This window comes from Rhinoderma darwinii, chromosome 1 (assembly GCF_050947455.1).
Source record: "Rhinoderma darwinii isolate aRhiDar2 chromosome 1, aRhiDar2.hap1, whole genome shotgun sequence".
Taxonomy (NCBI): Eukaryota; Metazoa; Chordata; class Amphibia; order Anura; family Rhinodermatidae; genus Rhinoderma; species Rhinoderma darwinii.
Window position 1 is genome coordinate 153299775 of NC_134687.1, and position 20905 is coordinate 153320679.

The window sequence follows — 20905 nt, forward strand, 5'->3', positions numbered from 1 at the left end:
GATAATAATAAACATGGGGTATGTCTTTATATTTGATTAGGCACAAGGTGTATTAATAAACTAGAAATCCAATCTACAGTAAAGGAGATTGCTGCTATTAATATAATGTCTCCTCTTCAAACACAAGTGATGGTAGTGCCACTAAAATAAATTATTTCGCTGCAGATGCTAAGCATTGTAATTGAAATCAGGGCATTCATTACAGATCAGAATACAGTTTTATTGTTTGCTCTGATAGACTTGTGTGAAATAAAGTGCTTCCATTGTACCACTGAGAATCGGAATCTTCATCATTGTCTCGAGAGAGATCTAAGCCTCTTGCTTCAAGTGGTTTATAGTAAAAATTCAGCTTATAATTTTCTTTGCCTTAAAAGACCTGTTCATAAAAATCCACTAACAAATTGCAAAGTAAAAAGAAGAAATATAGATTAACAACTTTCAAACTTTCTAGCGTGAACATGGCTTCTCTACTGCAGTACCATAAAATACGCATGCACTCTGGAGGGTATGGAGTCTATTATAGGATGTGAATTTATTGATTTCTGTAGCATACTATAACGACAGCGGCGGTTGCCGCACCTGCTCGTGGTCCCCGCTGCTGCGTCTCCTGCCTGCCGCCAGCCTGGTTCTTCTGTTGTGCGTGGCTGCCAGTATCTGAATCCTGCATGTCCTCCTGCTCGTGTCCGCATCTGCCCGCTCGCTCGCACATTTCAAAAACCTCCCTATCAAATCCCTGTTGTTTCAGGACTATTTAAGGCACCTCCTCTGATAACCTGGTGCCTGAGCAACTTTGGTGCAACATAGTTGTGTCCTGCGAAGGTTCCTGCTTGCATCCTGATACCAGTGCGCACCTCGCTACCTCCTATCAGTTGTATCCAGCAATCCGCTAGCAGCCTGTATCCAGCTATCTGCTATCAGTCTGTATCCAGCTATCCATTAGCAACCTGTATCCAGCTTTCTGCTACCAGCCTGTATCCAGCTATCCGCTACCAGCCTGTATCCAGCTATCCACTACCAAACTGTATCCAGTTATCTGAAGCCAGTCTATATCCAGCTATCCGCTACCAGTCTGTATCCAGCAATCTGCTACCAGTCTATATCCAGCTATCTGCTACCAGTCTGTATCCATCTACCTGCTACCAGCCTTTATCTAGCTGCCTGTATCCTGCTACTCATTGCCAGTCTGCATCCTGCTACCAGTCTGCATCCTGTTACCCTCCATCAGTCTTTATTCCGCTACCTACTGCCAGTTTGTATCCAGCTAACTAAGACGAGCCTGTGGCTTACTACCGGTTACAAACTGTGACTTCTGATCCACACCCATCTGCCAAGGGATCATCTGCTAGTCGCTGTACCCATGGTGCACTACATCTTTGTATCCTGGTCGCCGGGTCAGTTGCTACTCATACTGGGACCACCTCAAGAGGTAGCGACCAGGTAGTCTCCCAGCAGCGAAGTCCAGATCCCCATACGGGGGTTAAAGAGTAAATACCGTGGAGGCTACTTAGATGATGCCCTTAGAGGTGGCCCTAAGTTAAAGCGGTGGAGTAGCACAGTGGGTCCACAACCCACTGGTCCATACACATTCTGACTGCAGTTTGCCTATAGCTGTGGACATTAGGGTTTTATTGGTAATCATACATGATACATCCAAATTAGGACACTAAAGGAGTTCAGTATACATTATTATTATTAATTATTATTATTCATAAATCTGAAATTAACCATGATGCTTTGCACAAGGCACCACAACCAAAATGCTCCTACTCCTAAAAAAGTTACAAACGCAGTTTGAACCCAGCCTAAGAATGATCTTTCAAGAAAGGAGTTCAACTTTCCGTGGACTCTTATTTGTTGTCACTTTGTAGCTCATTTGTGTGGGAGATACACATTAAAATTAGGTATTTGCATTGTTAGTAACTGCCTGTCTATTCATGTACCAAAATATGTAAACCTTATAGATGTTGAAACTCAGCACTCATCAAAATTTTCAATATTGTAATAAAGTTATAAAGTGATATTGGATATCCTGCATTTATTGGGCTTTATTGTCTTTCATGATAAACATAACCAGTATTTTGCCAATGCCTATAATATTTTCTTTTAAGGTTTTTTTGTGCACTTGGCCCTGACCACCAGGATGGTATAGAATGAGCTTGGCTGCTTTTTTGTACTTTGTCAGTTGTTCAAAGGCGCAGTGGTAAGGGGCAGCTTTTATCAGCTCTCTCTTTGGGTTTATGAACCGAGTGGAATACGTGTGATGCATTTATGACAGAAGACAAAACATGATTGAACCAGCAGGGTAGCTTCTTTTGAGATATTGGTGTGTCAATCACGGAGGGCAGCTGTGACTGAGACAATGCTTTACTCCACTGAAATGAGCTTAATCAGCTTCCTTGTGCTTATGTATGCTGAGCTCGGATGAGATCAGCCTAATGTGTATTAAGATGCAGAGCAAGTAGGGCAATGAGGAAAAGAAGCCGCTGCTAAAAAATCCAGTGAAAAGAATCATAATTGAAAAATAATAACTAATGTAACTTTCTGCTGCTTCTTTATAGTGCATGAGCTTACAATCTGTGTCTTACAAAATCCATTAATAACCCATAATCCCCATTTTTGATGTGTTACAAACCTTTAACTAACCAAAAGCAAATATATTAGTTGTCCTTAGCTATACATAATTTATCAGAAAAAAAACTTTCTCATGAAAAAGTAAGTGGGGAAAATGGGCTCATAATAGCAAATGTTCCATTGGTGACCAAAGTGACTAGTGGAGACGAAATGTGGTTGTCAAAAGCAAGCAACAAATAAGGCTGAGAAATAAATGGTAACATGGTAAAAATGATCTATCGTACAATATTAATATACTGTATTTCCTATGTGTGTAAAGTGAGGAGAGAAGCCACATAGAGAAAACAAAATAGCCAAAGTCCCTGTTACCTGAACCTGCTACGCACACATACATAATTTGAGTAGTACGGAGCTGTAATAAAGCACCAAAAGAAATCTATAGGACAATCCGAATTCATCAGGAGGAATATGGAGATTTTTGTCTAACGGATTGAAATGGAATTGGACAGATATTTTTTGCCACGCTCCATCAGATGCCATATTACACAGAGAATACCTCTGTTAGGGCACATTCAGACGTGGCGGAATTGCTGTTGAATTCCGCTGCGGACAGTCCGCAGTGGAATTCTGCAGCAGCCGTTTTTTTCATGTCTTTCTAAACATTTTTAGAAAACTTAGTTCAGACTTTGTAGAAAAAACCTGTGCGGAAATGAGGCTGCGGTGCAGATTTTTCCCTCCGCAGCATACTCATTCCATTACGGAGAAGAAGCGGAATTTCACTGCGGATCCAAGCATTTGCATTGCAAAGGCTGAAATGTGCAGCAAGTCTGCTGTGATATCCACAACGTCTGAATTACCTGTCAAATATGAAAATGTTGCTGCAAATTCACAAAGAATCTGCAGCAACATTTTCAGCTGAAAAATTCTGCCACGTCTGAACATGGCCTTAGACAGTGCCACACGGGGTACCATTTATCTGCACATGGTGCGTCTATGGTTCCGTAGTTGGGAACTATAGAGACTCTCTATACTACCATACAGACTCCATGTACGCAGCTCTGCCATGTGTATGATGCCTTATGTCCATTACTCATGATTTGTATATGAAGGCAAAAAGAAAGATATAGAAAAGAACAATTACATTTTTCTATGCATTTATTCAATTTCTTTTAGGCTGGGTTTCCACGGGTCAGATACGCTGCGTAAAAAACACGCAGCGTGTCCGACCTGGAACCCGCAGTACATTTCGTATGAAAAATCACACCACATTGTGGTGCAGTTTTTCAAATGGAATTTCCGCTGCAGAAGAAAGCGCTCATACATATTCCCTCCGTCTTCTCTGCTCGTTGTCTGGCCTCCTACGAAGACGTTGCAGGTCATGTGACGGTGCAGCCTGTGATTGGCTGCAGTGCTCACATGTGATGAAACGTCATCCCAGGAGGCCAGACTGCTGGAAGAAGGAGGGCATTCTGGGTAAGTATAATTTTTTTTTTCCCGGAGTTGCAATATTTGCTGCTACTATAAATGCACACAATTCCATTGCGGAAATTCCGCAGCATTTACACCACGTGGAAACCCGGCCTTATAGTATAAAATATAGAAGCAGACAGTCTTCACCACTGTCTGGATACATAAAACTATTTATGAGGGACTTACTTGTTCAGTCATTGAATATGTGTGTGAAATGAATCATGAAAATGGCACATGAAGAGCCATGAAATGTGAAGAAGTATTCGGCGATATACCTGGAGAGTGACCAAGGGTCTCTTTAAGTCATGGTAAGAACATAAGCTGCTTGTACATATCATAGAGCTGCCATAGAATTAAGCTAACATGTGGCAGAGGAGAACTGCAGACACCAAGTGACATCATGAGCTGGTGAGACATAATATCAGTCCTATGCAGTACCACCGCTCACTCAGGCTGCTGCAATAAATAAGACGATGTGAGGTGGAACAAACACGAGATGGAATAGATTTAAACGCAATACAATTCTTTTGATCTTCTGCCAGTTCTAGTAAAACAGCCAGATGAAATTCCCCCACACGCAGAGTAATATACTGACCATCCACAGATCTCATAAAATTAATGTCAACTCTAACACACATCTTCGCTCATAATAAGACTGTCCAAACATTCCAAGTGAGCATGTTGGAAGTTACAAAACGGAGAAAAAGAGAAAGTGCTGCCTTATGCTTGTATGTGCATATAAATGACGATACAAGACAGCGACTGTCAGGCTATGCTGGGAGTGGTAGTTTCTCAACAGCTGGAGAGTCACAGGTTAAATACCCCTAATTTGCCACTTTAAGACAGGATCACACACACAGTTTTGATGCAGTTTTTGTGGCAGTTTTTGGCTCAGTTTTTGTTAGCTAAAGCCAAAAGTGGATTCAGAAGGAAGGAAAAGTATAGAGAATAGACTGATACATCTCCTTTCTTTCGTGTCCAACCCTGTGTTTGGCTCAAAAAACTGAGCCAAAAACTGCCACAAAAACTGCATCAAAACTGTGTGTGATCCTGGCCTGATTTTGTATGTTTCAAAAATTGTTTGATAACACTAATGATAAAAGCAAAAAAAATGAAAACATAGCCAACTAAGGGCATGACCACACGTGGCGGATTTCCTCCGCAACTATCCGCATCAATGCTGCACAGAATCTGCGTTGCAGATTCTGCTGCGGATCTGCACAAAATGTGCAGTAAATTGATGCGGACTAGCTGCTGCGGACTGTGGGAAAAGTGCTTCCCTTCTCCCTATCAGTGCAGGATAGAGAGAAGGGACAGCACTTTCCCTAGTGAAAGTAAACGAAATTTATACTTACCGCCCGTTGTCTTGGTGACGCGTCCCTCTTTCGGCATCCAGCCCGACCTCCCTGGATGACGCGGCAGTCCATGTGACCGCTGCAGCCTGTTATTGGCCTGTGATTGGCTGCAGCCGTCACTTAGACTGAAACGTCATCCTGGGAAGCCGGACTGGAGACAGAAGCAGGGAGTTCTCGGTAAGTATGAACTTATATTTTTTTACAGGTTGCTGTATATTGTGATCGGTAGTCACTGTCCAGGGTGCAGAAACAGTTACTGCCGATCGCTTAACTCTTTCAGCACCCTGGACAGTGACTATTTACTGACGTCTCCTAGCAACGCTCCCGTCATTACGGGAGCCCCATTGACTTCCTCAGTCTGGCTGTAGACCTAGAAATACATAGGTCCAGCCAGAATGAAGAAATGTCAAGTTAAAAAAGCAAGACGGATCCGCAGCACACATAACATGTGCATGACAGCTGCGGACTTCATTGCGGAACTTAGAATCTCCATTGAAGTCAATGGAGAAATTCCGCCATGAGTCCGCCACTGCTCCGCAACAGACAGAGCATGCTGCGGACACCAAATTCCGCTCCGCAGCCTATGCTCCGCAGCGGAATTTTACGCCTCGTCTAAACGAACACTGCTAAATTAAAGTGTAAGTCAATGGACAAACGGCTCCGCTGCGGATTAACGCTGCGGAGTGTCCGCAGCGGAATTTAAGTGAAATTCCGCCACGTGTGAACCCAGCCTAAATTGGGGAGATTTATCAATATAGTAATAAAATGAATCATTTTTATTGGGAATGTGGCATGATAAATTTTACACAATTCACTAGACATGACCAAGATATTTCCTTCTTGCAGCACTTCATTGTAGGTGTACATATACACCAATAGTATTTTCCCCAAAAAATGGTGCAGGTTATCATAAATTCATTAATTTGATGCATTTTACTAGACGTAAGCTTCTTTTTTTTACACATCTTTCAAAATCTTCATAGTGTAAAAAGTTTCTAAAACACTTAATAATTTTTATGTTATTTAGATATTCTTGTTCTAAAACAGAATCTAATGGATCATAACATGAATTTTTCTCTGTTGGATTCATAAGGAATCCGGCAGGAAAAACCTCCATATGAAATCGGTACGGTAAAGACCCCAGAGTAGTCGAGTGCATGAGTCCTTACGACAATCATTTTTTGCTTTTGCTGTCGATCATATTCTTGTACCGATATTTAGTATAGTAAAACTAAATATGTAGACAGACTGTGCACTTTCACTTATACAGGATATTAATATACATTGCTATTCATTGGGGCAAAATGTGAGTAAGGGTATGTTCACATACACACTATTTACGGACGTAATTCGGGCGTTTTTGCCCCGAATTACGTCCGAAATAGCGGCTCAATAGCATCGGCAAACATCTGCCCATTCATTAGAATGGGTCTTACGATGTTCTGTGCAGACGGTCATTTTTTTTACGCCCCGCTGTCAAAAGGCGAGGCGTAAAAAAGACGCCCGCGTCAAAGAAGTGCCTGTCACTTCTTTAGTCGTAAATGGAGCCGTTTTCCATGGACTCCATGGTAAAACAGCTCCATTTAACGTCCGTAATGGACGCAGCAAAAAGCGCCTCAACATGCCTTTACGGCTGAAATTACGGTGCTGTTTTCTCCTGAAAACAGCTACGTAATTTCAGCCGTTACGGACGCTGCCGTGTGAACATACCCTAAAAGTTCAGAATATGAAAGATAACAATCATCATCAGTTATTGAAGTAACCAAATGTTCACAGGTCACTCTGGAAAAGAAAAGATCAGAAACAATACATTAAATCTACTCACTGCTCATTGCTGGGATATCCATGGCTTTAGAGTGGCTTTCAAATCTTAAGTAAAAACCTAATCCAGTATTCGGCCTTGTTCCCACAGTGCAGATTTTCTGCAGATTTTGCATGTATTTTTTAAGCCAAAATCAGGAACTGAACCTATACAGAAGAAGTATATAAAGGAAGGCCTTAAAGTGTCTCCTCTCCTGGATCCAATTCTGGTTTTGGCTTATAAAATGCACACAAAATCTGCAGCAAATCTGCACTGTGTGAACCAGGCCTTATAGCTTTATTTCGTAGTCGTAATAGGGCTTTCATATAGGTGCATGTGTCCTCTACTGTAACTTCTTATGTCTTTTCAGGAGATTTTTATGTCGGAGTCTGTCGGAGACGTAGCATGTCCCATCACTCCTTATGTACAGAGGTATCCTCCTGTAGAGGCATGGCTTCTAGGGGAAAATATCTCTGTAGACATTGAGTCTGATGAAGCCTATACAGCAGTACATGGAGGCTGTAAGGGTATGTGCACACACACTAATTACGTCCGTAATTGACGGACGTATTTCGGCCGCAAGTCCCGGACCGAACACAGTGCAGGGAGCCGGGCTCCTAGCATCATAGTTATGTACGATGCTAGGAGTCCCTGCCTCGCTGCAGGACAACTGTCCTGTACTGAAAACATGATTACACTACGGGACAGTTGTCCTGCAGAGAGGCAGGGACTCCTAGCATCGTACATAAGTATGATGCTAGGAGCCCGGCTCAATGCACTGTGTTCGGTCCGGGACTTGCGGCCGAAATACGTCCGTCAATTACGGACGTAATTAGTGTGTGTGCACATACCCTCAGGCTTCTTACTAACGTATGCATACAGGCTCCATGGATAAACCCTAAACCTAAACCTCTTCTAATAGTATTATTACTAAGACTGTGAATAAATATGATATTCCTCTTTATATCTCCTAGCATGGAAATCCGTAATCTTTTCCAGTTAATTGTAAATGGAAAATATTTTTCTGAAGCTTTAACGTCTATGTGAAAAAAATTTAAATATTGAAATTAATTTAAATTGATGTTCTACTTCTAAAATGAACCAGGGATAAGATCCTTCTCCAGAGCATGTGGCAATGTAAGATACTGGGGAAAATCCACCATAAAAAATTATGTTTTAAAATATGATTGATTCTGCAAAGGATTTTTTTTATGGTGTAAAAACTTAGATTAAAGGAGAAAATGAATATATAATATACTCCACCATAATATGTATTAACCATTTCCACGCCGGAATGATATCGTTATTAATGAATAATGATGTGCCACCAAATATCACATTTCTAAGAGCTGTAGAATGTAGCGGAATCCTCTATCTCTACAAGACACTAAATGTGTAAACCTGATACCACAAAATAATCCAAAGAATCTGTCTTTAAATAAATGATTCCCCAATCTACGGACTGGTGTGTTTAATTTTCGTTCATCAGTCTTCAGGTATCACTTTTGTTCCTGCCATGCATATACGTATAAATGACGAAAAACTGTGCTAAATATAAATACATGTTATTTTAAAATAGTGTTTACATTAATAGGAAAATATTTAAAACTCAGAATCAAAATATTTATCAGACAAGAATGGTTTGTTTATTTTTACTCAATTCTAACTGTTTAATTTTAGGCTAAACAAAGTCAATGGTAATGGCATATATAGGGATTAGAACCCAAAGCAAAAAAAAAAAACTGGGTCCCCCACCTGGTGCTCTTTCCGTTTCCCGATGTTTGCTTTTTCATGTAGGAGAAATTGGAGGCAAACCTTAGGACCAGCTCATTTGTTTTGTTCATGTTCAGGAGTTTATGGAGAAACGGAGACCTGAGGTTCCCTCCACCTATGGCGCTGCCTTTATTGTATGTACACTCTTATTCAAAGTTCTGTTTAATAGCAAGAAGATAAATATATGAAACACTCTGGATTTAAGTTATTTTATAGTGGGCACCTCTATGGGCCTGGCACAAATGTCATTTAATTTCAAATGATAATTTAGGAGCTATGCCTGCTCAGGCAAAGTCTGCACCCAACAGTCAGTGTTCAGATTCCATTACAGCCTGGACAAACACTGGAGCCTGGAGAGATTGAGTAAACCACTGGACCCCAGGTATGAAATATTAACCCCTCTACTGCCCTCCATCAGGGATCCTAAAATGTACCTTTTCACTGCCCCTAGACCTCCCAGGGATTCTGACATTACCCCTTTACTGCCCTTGACAACAGAAATCACGACATTAACCCCTTTATTGCCCTAGACCACCAGAGTATACTGACATTAACCCCTTTACTGCCATAAAGCACCAGATGTATTGACATTTACCCCTGCACTGCCCTAGACCAGTTAATTATTTAGGGCTCTGTGTGTTAATATTTATTTGATGCTGTTCTTTTTCTTCCGGCTTAGGCTCAGTTCACACCACGTCAGGTCTTCCATCAGAGGTACAAGTCAGTGGCATACGTCATTGGAAATACATGTAGGAAAACTACATGTATTTCCATGATGTATGCCACTGTATAGGTATACAGTGGCATAATTCGTCCATTGGGGTCCCATTGTGAAAAAACGTATACTGCACGGAATTTGTTTTTTTTACTTAATGACTCTGTGTGGAATGACATAGAGTAAAACAAAAAAAAAGTATATATCGACATAAACCTCCCCAATGTATTCCAAATGGACACTCCTTTAATACTGGTTGGGTCAATGGGGCTCTATGGATACGCTTAGGCTGGGTTCACACGACCTATTTTCAGGCGTAAACGAGGCGTATTATGCCTCGATTTACGCCTGAAAATAGGGCTACAATACGTCGGCAAACATCTGCCCATTCATTTGAATGGGTTTGCCGACGTACTGTGCCGACGACCTGTCATTTACGCGTCAACGTTTGACAGCTATCAAACGACGACGCGTAAATTGACTGCCTCGTCAAAAGAAGTGCAGGACACTTCTTTGCAACGTAATTTGAGCCGTTCTTTATTGAAGTCAATGAAGAGCAGCTCAAGATTTACGAGCGTCACAGATGCCTCGCATAATGCGAGGAGGAGCTTTTACGTCTGAAACGGCGTGCACACGTGTGCACATACCCTCAGTGTTCAAATGATACACACTGGCTACAAATGAAGGAACATTGGCCCACATTTACCAATCCTGTCTAATAGACTGCGTAAACATAGACCAGGCAGGCACAAAATGCGCCAAATTTATCACTAGGGTGCATGCTGCATAATAATTTTATAGCATCTTGCATGACCTGCATGACATTTTTTATTCCTTATACCACTTTAAATGTAACTTATTTTGCGCCAGGTTTTTGATGCATTTTTGGTGTAAATAGTCACATTTTAAGCTACACCCTTTTCGGACAAGCAGCACCCATTTCCAGCTATGCCCCCACCACTTTTCGGAACACTTTTAAAAAGTATCTAATGAGGTGCAAACTCCAAAATTGCACCAAACTGCGCCAATTTGTGCAAAAATTTGGCAAAGTGCTTACCACTTTCTAGACCCCCGACATAGGAGTAAATCTGCCTCCTTGTTTTTAGTCCATAAATACTGGTCATAAAGACTACTTCTCCAAAAGTATATAGTTAAATCCACAAGAATGTAGCAAACATACCATAATAGGGATTTTGTAACAATATCTCTGGTGTTAGTTATCAAGAAGCCATCATTTTATCAGCTGTCGCACAACGCCATCTTTCTGGCTTGTACATACAAACCGGACATGGAAAAATGGCGTCATAGCAGTTGGTCGGTGCTCATATAAGCAGTCATTAAGAATGCTTAAACAAAATACACTTTATGGTTAGTATACATTGCGGTGGAGAAATCTCAGCAGCGACTATTTAATGATCAATTCTTTCCATTTTAAAGAGAACATTGCTAAACAAGGTGGTGGGTATTCTTAATCTGATATCTTTAGTGAGCAGGAGAAAATTACAGTTCTGCTAACATAACTGCTCTGGTAAAACTTTTATTACTCTTAACAAGCTGAAAATTTATATACATCACCATCATAAATCCGAGCAGACTGAATACTATGTTTACTTACCCTTTACTGGAGCCCCACATGGAGAGACAAAACAGGCTGTGAGTAAACCAGTCTTCTCTAGGCTCATTGGGTATTGCTTTATAGACGTTAGTTAAGCTCTAGCACAATCTCTATACATAAATATACAATGTACCTCTATAGGTGTTCCCCATATACCCATAATTAAATCTTATTTTATTTTTATCCAATTTTAGGATTTGACTCTTCATAGGTAACCACCATAATGTTCTATGTAATATGAACCATGTATCTTCATGACTGTAAAGACCAACACAAGGCCACCAGAGAAGTACACAGCTATGCACTAGTTCTACAAATCAAGAAAAACGACTCAACAGTCCCTTGGATCTAATAGAAGAGAAGAAAATGGGTCCCTGGGGAGCTGCACAGCTGGACTCAGCTGTAGATGTTTTTCTGAGACATCCTGCATTGTAAATGAACTAAAACACAAAGGTATTCGGGTTATAGATATTAGCATTAAACTGGTCAGTATCATGTTATTAGAAGGAGAAAGAAAAGGACTGCTTATTCTAAAAATATAACTAGAATGACATCTGTTATACAAAATGTATGACTTTTTCTTTTTATAAATCTGTCCCTAGTGCTTTTCCTGTGAAAAACATAAATAATGTATATATTACATTATGCATCATTTTGTTTATTACTTTAAGGCTGGACTTGCAGTTGAGTTTTTTTTTTTTTTTTACAGCATATTCTTTTGTAATTCATGGATCCATCAACATAGCCTATTAATTTCTATGGACTGAAACTGATATTAAAATGTCATATATACATTATTTTTACTTACGTTCTAAACTCCATAGAGCAGGGGCAGCAAAAAAAAACACAGCCACACCCATGCCACGGCTCTACAACACCAATTTTAAAAGATTAAATTCATTTGGAAGGACTTTTATTTAAATATAGACACATATAGTACGCACAGGAGCTCATATCTCTATGTGTACAGTGCCCATAGCTTTTCCTTAACAGACGCAAGTCAGTGTGTGTAGAGTAAAACTGTTAGGGCATGACCACACGTGGCGGATTTCCTCCGCAACTGTCCGCATCAATGCCGCACAGAATCTGCATTGCAGATTCTGCTGCGGATCTGCACAAAATGTGCAGTACATTGATGCGGACTAGCTGCTGCGGACTGCGGGAAAAGTACTTCCCTTCTCCCTATCAGTGCAGGATAGAGAGAAGGGACAGCACTTTCCCTTGTGAAAGTCAAAGAAATTCATACTTACCGCCCGTTGTCTTGGTGACGCGTCCCTCCTTCGGCATCCAGCCCGACCTCCCTGGATGACGCGGCAGTCCATGTGACCGCTGCAGCCTGTTATTAGCCTGTGATTGGCTGCAGCCGTCACTTAGACTGAAACGTCATCCTGGGAGGCCGGACTGGAGACAGACGCAGGGAGTTCTCGGTAAGTATGAACTTATATTTTTTTTTACAGATACATGTATATTGAGATCGGTAGTCACTGTCCAGGGTGCAGAAACAGTTACTGCCGATCGCTTAACTCTTTCAGCACCCTGGACAGTGACTATTTACAGACGTCTCCTAGCAACGCTCCCGTCATTACGGGAGCCCTATTGACTTCCTCAGTCTGGCTGTAGACCTAGAAATACATAGGTCCAGCCAGAATGAAGAAATGTCATGGTAGTAAAACCAATACGCTCCGCAGCACACATAAGATCTGCGGACTTCATTGCGGAATTTTGACTCTCCATTGAAGTCAATGGAGAAATTCCGCCATGAGTCCGCCACTGCTCCGCAACAGACAGAGCATGCTGCGGACACCAAATTCCGCTCCGCAGCCTATGCTCCGCAGCGGAATTTTACGCCTCGTCTAAACGAACACTGCTAAATTAAAGTGTAAGTCAATGGACAAACGGCTCCGCTGCGGATTAACGCTGCGGAGTGTCCGCAGCGGAATTTAAGTGAAATTCTGCCACGTGTGAACCCAGCCTTACAATGGATTGTGAAAACCCCTTTATCTTTCTTTTAATGCCCTGGCTTTTCTACCAAACTACATAAATGATTTTTATTGACACCCAAGATGGAGGAGAAGTTGGCTACTTCCTCCCTCAGTGATGTAACTAATGAACGACAATTCCCTTTTTTTTTTACTTATTAAAACAAAGAAACAAAACCATTTAACCTTATATTGTATAAATTAGGATGAAGACTTTAGTCGGCCAGACCTTTCATGGACAAATAAGCATTTGGCCATTAATACCTGATCCAGTTTTACACCCAATGGTCATAGAGTCATAAAGAGAGAGGGCTAGGAGGTAGAGTGTCTTCTTATTGTAATCCAAGGGGCTCCCCCGGTTTCTGGTTGACAAGCTGATAAAAGAAATCAAAAGAGCAAATATGGATGACAGGAAGTAGCTTTCAGTCAGCAAGTTCCTATACTAAAAACTGTAGGCAGTCGTACACAAATCTCAGCACATGAAGAAACATACAAAAAAAAAAACAGTTCATTTTTGGCTGAAGGTATGCTTTAAAGGGGTTGGCTCACGAAAACAACCCCTCCGGCTATTTTTTAAAAGAAGCCATTGCATGGTGAAATGCATTATTACATGCCAGCCATTCTCCCAGGTCTGCCAGAGTGGGAACTGCTTTTACAGAGTGTCTTTTTGTTCTGGCTCTAGAGGGGGTCTCAAGTGGGGAATTAACCCCTCCGTGCTGTCCATACGGAAATGGAATAGCTCATTCTATAAGATGTACTGCAGCCAGTGAATCCATAGCAGAATATAAGGTGTGTACATAGAAAATGTCATTCTACTAACATATTTGCAGGGTAATGGCAAAGAATTTGCATTCACAGCAGCCTTGCATAATTACTATTGGATTGCTCAGTATGGTAACGGGAATAGCTGCTTATGCAATGCCCTAGACCTTTAGTGTAGGTCCATCAAAGTTGAATCTTTCAGAAGATAAATGGCTATTCCTGGTCAATGCGGGTGAATAACTGTAGTAGAATCAATCTCCTGCTCCCATCGAATTTATACCTTTATCTGCAATTAACACTGGTGTTCTTAGCCCGGCTCCAACGTCAAAGCAAATGTATGAAGCAATGTGCTGAAAACAAACAACATGCACCATAGATCCAAGGAAAAAAATGAAGATTTATATTTTGAACTCCTAGGGATATTATTAAACTTAAAAAGGCAATAAACATATTGGGGGGGGGGGAGGGGTTAAGTGATTTAAGCCTAACTCTAATACATTCTTGGCAAGAAAAACTTGGCATTAGACCAACTATTCAGGGAAAGATATTGAACAATGAGAGTTATAAATAGAAAGCAGGGTAAACTAAAAAAGAGAACAATGTGAATAAGAAAGATAGCCTGAACTCTACCACATATAGAAGAGAAAAGTCATATCCCAAAAACTGGAACACAAATGATCTGTAGGTAACACTTATAGCAATTCACATACTTTACACGGCATGTAACTGTGTTGTGCAACTCAGAAAACATGATGAATAATATGGTTATTATTATCATCATCATAATGGTAATATTATTCATTAACCATTTCAGGTTGGGAACAGGGTGGCTGTAGATATCTTCTATTAGATTCACTAATGTGTTCTGCAATTTCATTTAAGAACATGTGTGTATGAGAAGAAAAGGGTCTTCCTTACGGAAAAATGCAAAATACAACCGTATACTGATATGTAAATCACAACAATTATTACACGTCTGGTATTCAATGGATACTAGACGACACCACCATCAGTGAGTTCCCCCATAAACTCTTTAAAAAAGTTGCTTACCTAGATATTTATCTATAGGGTAATAATTTCTTGCTTCCTCTCAGAAACTGTGCATCCATGCTACCAGACTCTTGCACTCTATGCAGGTGACCCATTCAGATGACGAAAAAAATCACTTATAAAATATATTAACCCATGGCACTCCGGATTCTTTGTGGGGTGCTAGAATAGGTTCCCATGCCAGTATTTAATGCAATATAGAGATTTCCAGACTTTATTGCAGAAGAGCATTAATACCTGAAAGTCTCACCCAAAGGCTATGCTTTGCAATGATCTGAACATATTCAGGCTGCTGCAAAGTGTCTGAAATCAAGAAATTAGATTGTAAGTCAAATTGGGAACAGGGACTGGTTTTAGTACTACAACCTGAGTACAGCGCTGCAGAAAATGTTGGCTCTATACAACAAAATATGAATTAACTGAAGAGAAGTCTAAAGGACTCATTACAATAAGAGACTCTAGTATTCCCCATTATATTAGCTGATTAACTTTGATCTTTAATGGTTAATGGTCCTTTAAAGGAAACTTAAGCTGGCCATACACATTAGATAAATGTCAGCCGAACCCGCCGATTTCGGAAGGGATCGCTAAATTATCTAATCCGTATGGGGGTTTCTCAATTACCTTGATGGCAGAAGACTGTGCAAAGAAGGATCGGGCATGTTGGATATGAACATGCCAGATTCTTTGTACCCTAGGGAGATAAGCTGCTGCCAGGAGAGTCTGTAAGTAGTATAAATGCTGTTCGCTAAATGAGTCTTAAGTATATGGTCAGCCTTATTGTTACTGTTGCAGTATACAAAAGAGAATAGTGGTAAGTATATGTAAAGATAATGTGTGAATATAGCAATGACTGTTCAACCTGAAGGTCCCATGATCAGGAATAGAATGTGCTGCAATAAAGGAACTTGTTTTTGATGGATTTTCTCTAAGTGACAAGGCGTCACATAACGTCTGCCATAAGGCGATACATTTACCTTACAAGACACTCATCAGTAAAAGGCATCCATTACTGACTGCCAATGCTTGATATCATTTCTTGCTTATCACACAACCAGTGCATTTATCTCCTCCCTTGGAAAGCTTGAAGTAATTTAATGCTATTTAAGTTGTTGGACAGAATAAGAAAAAAACAAGTCTTGTTAAGTTGGCATGAAAAAAGTAACACAAGTAAGTTATAATCTGATGGGAGAATTGGTTGAGTACGCTGACCATAGACGTCCGTGGTTATCCTATTTCTGCTTTATTATCTGCTATGCAGCCATTTTTAGTGTCATAATATCACCCTTATTTATCCGTATGGCTGCTTGCTCAATATTATTGCAGCTTATAATGGAGTTACCACATTTACAGCCTAAACGTATCAATTCTTCAAGGCCATTGCTATAAATATATCATCATTTGGTTAAAAGCAAAGACAAAATATAGCCAGATTCCCTTCACTAATGAAACATCTGACAGAGAGGCAATGGAAAAGGCAATGGTGGTGTGTTTCCAAATCCCCCAAGATACCATTAAAACAAAGGCAAGATGGTTTCTTTGATGAAGCTAAAAACAGAAGTGCATGAAGTCATTGCGCAGCTCTTTGCAAAGTGACATAAAGCAGTTACCACTGACGTTTAACACCTTCAGGACAGGAAGGCCTGGACCTGTGTAAATAATGTTTCATTTTAGAAACACTTTGAGAATTTTCATGGATTTTAGTAAATGTGTATATTGTAGAAATTTGTTCATATTTTAAAACCTGAACTATAAGGAGTTAGTCTTTCCTCAAAAGACACTGGCAAAGTATAACGGGCTACAAATATGAGTATTGTACAGTATTATTATATAGTGTCTGCTGCCTAATAAGCCAAAATAGTTTGAGAAAATACAGGCTTCTTAGTAGTGTAGAGCACTCACATGAGTATATACCGTATATATAGTATGATAGTGCATACTGGTGAAATAAAGTTGTCAGATTGGCACAGCCATGGCAGCCATTTCAGTGCCCACAGGGGTTGTCGCTCAACTTTCCATAGACCTTGAATGGCATATAATTCTGCATTGCACTCTCTGCTCCGGCTCTCCTTCTACTCTGCCTGTAATAGGCTTTGCTTACTCTGACTTACTTTGGCCTACATTATGTAGTGGGTATATGTCTGGTTACCTTTTTTGGGGTAAACTGAAAATCATAGGCAACTACATTTTTAAGAATCACAAAAATAATGTATATGTTAAAGAGGTTGTCCCATGAAGACAATCCCGGTCTATATTACTTATTAGGGCACCGTAGAGGGGGTATACTCAAGATCTCCTGGTATTACAAGGATGACCGTTCATCTGAATGGCTGCCATGTAGTACTACATTTACCCTGCAGCGGCCGCTGTAGGGAAAATGCCTGGCTAACTGCAGTTTGCCCCAGCAAAACCAGTTTTTTTGCTGGTGGTGCTGAAAGCGGGACCTAGGGCGATCAAAAATAAATTGTCTCTGATGAGGCAACCCTTTTAAAGTATAGGCCTTATAAATGTTTAGGATTTTTTATGCAGATTCTGCGCATACATTTTACAACTAAACATTGTACAATGTAGGTGAGTAGTGGTTTAGAAATCTGCAACATGTCTGATCTGTCACTGATTTCTATCAGATTTGGCCACAGTTATCGCCCATTGAAATACAAAGTATAAAATCTACGGCCAAATCTACAGAAAATCGAATATGGCGACATAGTGACTTTACATGATAAGATGAATAATTTTTTTAATAAAATGATATCATGAAAAAATTGTGTCACAGATGTAACTGCAATCTAGAAGGACCTCCTGCAATACATAGCATGATGAGAAACTAGTAAAAGTAGTGAAAAGAGCCATTCATCCACTTCAGCTAGGTTCTCATGTTAACATCAGTCAGATTTCAATTTTCTCATGAACTGTTTAAATGAAATGTTATCAGGTAATTCTTGTCCTTTCCTCTTAACCTTTTCAAACAAATGGTGCTGTCATCATCACTCAAGCCAGGGACCAGAGAGTAGGACTCTGAATAAACAGCGAGTACGATATAATACTATCAAGAAAGATTAGCTGAAATGTACAAACAGAATAAAAATAATGGTGTAGGACACTATTCAGAGACATTGCTCACTATGTGGTAACTGCTGTCAGCCAGCTTTAAAATGAGCGCAATTATACTACCGCCAGATTTACCGCAAATCCAAAATCTGTGGAGATCACACTTTATAATATAGTAACTGCACCCAGGAATATCAATGGCCAACAATTTTGTAACACTAAAGATTATATTACAGGTATATAAAAAGGGTAATACAATACTATAACATTTACATTCACGTTGGCTTTCTTGCATTGTCTTTCAACAAGTAGCTTTGAAGTCACTCATTTAGTCTCCATTACATTACATCTTCTGTTGCACAGCACGCTGCTTTTACCACACGCAGCACAGCTCCGAATTCTTTTTTATTTATTTTTTATCCAACCAGATCCTTTAAATTAGGATGGGAATAGGTTCTAAAGTGGAAACTTAGCTTGAGGAGCTTTCTATTTACAAGGAGTTCCGATCTACAAAGGGACACAAGTCTTAGAAGGTGAAATTGTATAAAGTGGAGGTTGCACTCGGAGTGGTTTGTGGATATTAAAGAGGAGATATATGTAGGAGGCGGGTTGTGAAGGGCTTATAATATTAATGTAAGACTTTTTAATTGTATAAAAGTGAAAAAAAGCTGTGGATAAATGAGTGAGTAAAAAGAAAGTATTTTTGATATTAGGCCACAGAGAGTGTATACAGTAAGTTGAGCGAGGATAAAATCTTATTAACCTTGAGCAATTGTAATGTAAAGATCTTTGGGGTTCTACTGGCCTGCGTCCTTCAGATCAGGACACGTCGTATGCACTCAGCATAGTCCTGATGTGTCTATCCTCTGCATAAATAAACACCCTCTCAGCTAAATCCTGTGATATCTACCAGAGGGAGTATTTCTTTATACAGATGACTGGCAGTTATGACATCACTGTACAGAGAATGTTTTCTATCCCAGCATTTTTTTGTACCTTGACCTTATTTCTTCCGAAGCGAGGTTGAAAAACTATATCACACACCATCACAATTTGTATGTAAAGCTATTCCCTAAGGAGGTTGACTCACCAAGTCGGCATGGGATAGCAGCTCATTGCAAGTGGGTCCATCTTCTCTAACCTCTAGCAATTAGTCGGGGGGACCCCCATCTATGGCATTCATATGCTCTAGTAAGGCATATAGACCACGGTGGTCTTTATGAGACAAGGCCTTTAACAGAGGTTTGAGTGGTCAGTAGTTATATTATAGGCCCCCATTTTTATATTTCTGATTTCCTTTAGCACGGTTGACACATAAGCTAAAACCGGGTCATATGTATGCCTACCAAACAGATTATTGGTTTACTCCCGAACTCCTTAAATATCCTCTTAAAGTAAATATTTGATGTGCGTTACAGAAATATAGGTTCTCCCTCAATTTTTATATCATAGAAGACCATTATTTCCAAATATGGTAGTTTATTCATATTCTTATGTTGAAATGATACCATGCTCAAAGAATTTCTAGTAAAATCTACGGCATCTAGCATATGAAAAATGTAACCAGTTAGGATAACGTCTATAATTTCATTGTAAAGCTTCTGAACAGTTAATAGCTTTCCCCTCTGTGCAGAGCTGTGAATCAATAAAGATTTCCAAACTGAACGGACCCTTTTTTCTAAGCACTGTGCTTTCCCAAATGAAATCAAAGATTGCACATTTTACATTTTACAGCTAACATCGTGTATGTGGGGTTTTTCTATAAGGGCGGGGAATGGTGGTGAATTGATCAGAAAAGAGGTCTTAGCCTAGGAACAATTCCTTTGCCATGTCTGCCATTCAGGGATAAAGAATAATCCCTCTCCTGCTGATGGCATGGGAACAGGAGAGGGGGTTAACATGAAAACCAAGGAAGGACCCCAACACTGTCATAAAGGCAGTGAACAGAAAAGCCATAAAGGAGCAACATGATACCAGCCAGAAGTCGGTTATACCGCCAGTAATGTGTTCTTTGGAGGGGAAGTGAATTTCCTGGAGACACTTCAAATTGTCAGCTAAATTTCAACAGTGGAAAAAAGTCTCACTCCCCTTTAAAGTGAAATCATCCAGGGCCAGACAGAACTGAACAACTTTGCTCAATATGGAGTAGTTGAAAACTTTCTGTTGACATGGTCCATCAACAAAGGTCATATGTGAGACAGCATAAAATATGATTGTTGAATGAAAGACTGTAAATTAAAATGTAAAGGTCTCAAGGTCTAGCAGTAAAAAGCAAAAGATTTTCTAAAAAAAAAAATACAGTAGAAAATAAAGCATCCATACAACCAATATTATCTATATTAAGCTGGATATTAATATTAAATAATTGTCCCATGAACACAACCGGTGTTAATATGCTTTTTTTTAGGGAGTATGGATGCCAGCGGGTGCTCCCCACTTGCGATACCCCTCAACGAGACAGAAGGGAATGCCAGAGCGGCTCCCGTTCTGGCGGGCTCCTGCCATCTATGAATGACATAGATGGCCATTCATCTGAATGGCTGTCTGAATGGCATTTCCCCTGCATCAGCCTAGCAAGATGTCTGGCCAGGGGAGGCTTCTCCCAGCAAATCACCTACTCTCCAGGGATGCCGAGAGTTGGACCTGTTGTCTTTGATGAAAAGAGAAAGAAAGAAAGATAGATAGATAGATAGATAGATAGATAGATAGATAGATAGATAGATAGATAGATAGATAGATAGATAGATAGATAGATAGCTAGAT

General features: G+C 40.1%; 1 protein-coding gene and 1 long non-coding RNA gene across 2 annotated transcripts in view; one reads left to right on the forward strand and one right to left on the reverse strand.

Moving 5' to 3' along the window:
* The window catches only part of LOC142755666 (uncharacterized), a 173819-nt gene extending 161903 nt beyond the window's left edge, over window positions 1-11916 (forward strand). The window contains exon 5 of the long non-coding RNA XR_012883022.1: window positions 11495-11916. This is a non-coding gene — a long non-coding RNA (uncharacterized LOC142755666). The remainder of the gene's footprint in view (window positions 1-11494) is intronic.
* FAT4 (FAT atypical cadherin 4) overlaps window positions 1-20905 on the reverse strand; it is a 210680-nt gene that overhangs the window by 144678 nt on the left and 45097 nt on the right. The window lies entirely within an intron of this gene.